Source organism: Otolemur garnettii, unplaced genomic scaffold, assembly GCF_000181295.1.
Source record: "Otolemur garnettii isolate 467f Iridium unplaced genomic scaffold, OtoGar3 scaffold00147, whole genome shotgun sequence".
NCBI lineage: Eukaryota > Metazoa > Chordata > Mammalia > Primates > Galagidae > Otolemur > Otolemur garnettii.
Window position 1 is genome coordinate 4,457,807 of NW_003852542.1, and position 1,233 is coordinate 4,459,039.

Below are 1,233 nucleotides of genomic sequence, written 5' to 3' on the forward strand. Positions count from 1 at the left end.
CAGAAACAAGCAACTTGGTAACCAGAAGGTAAACAACACCTACAGTCTAGAGAACAGAGCCGTAAGCATTCTCACAATTAGGTGACTTTCTTGTCTATTGCTACATTTTAGGGTGGTAAGTTAGCTTCCTTAAATTATGTCTCTATTGGAAGATTACAAATCATAAATAAGAAATTATAGAAGGTTGTATTCATTATTCACAAAGGGCAGTATTTTTCACAAGTTGAGCACATGCATATAAACCACTTGTTTATTTTAAATTGGGTTGATTTGACTAGAAGTCACAGCTTGATTCAGGGACATGTTGACATACAGGTTGAAATGTGGCCAAATTTTGATTTGCTAACAATGTGGTGACTACCACAAATCAATGTGTTATCTACCACAAATAAAAATTTGTGTATGTGTATACACATATACAATATCTTGGCCTGATAACATAATTAATTATTAAAAGCCCATGTTATTTGTTTTTACAGAAGTGGAGAATATATTAATTGCACTCATGGTAAGTTATTTTAAGTTCATTTTCTTCCAAAAAAGAGAATTTCTCCTGAAGAATATTCTGGATTTATGATTTTCTGAAACTGAACAATTTTTTCCTGCAGTAAAGATTTCTCAGTTTTATAAAATTCTTAAAATATTTCATTGTCTTAGAACCTTTGCAATTAACATAACTCAAATCAATTATCTATGCTGCTTGTTACAGGGGGTGGGGGGGAGGTGGTACGAGTTAGTATTCATGACCTTCTCAAATTAAAGAGTTCTATATCTTATGTCCTAGTTCTTCAAATATTTTCTATTTATAATAATCCATTTTCCTTGATATTATATCCAGATTCAGTTTAGTCAAAATGTGATATCTCCCTATCCTGAATTACTGTCTTAATTATTATGTATTCCATGTGGTTAATGCATAACAAATTGATTTTCTTTTAAGTTTTCTTTTACCATATCTTTTTTGTTTGTGACTTTTGTTATCTGTTTATATTTTGTCCTACTAATATTACAAGCATGACGGTAGGATCTCCATAACAGACAAATAGTAGGTGTTGAGTAAATGCTTGCCTAACAAATATTAAATGAATGCTTGTTATTGTTACGACTATACAACCTATTTATATCTTTTTCTCTCAAGTTCTGACATATTTTGGCCAAGATACTATAAAGGCAGGTTAGATCAAGATAAGCTCACAATTTCACAGACCTTTAAGCAGGCTATACTTAATTATT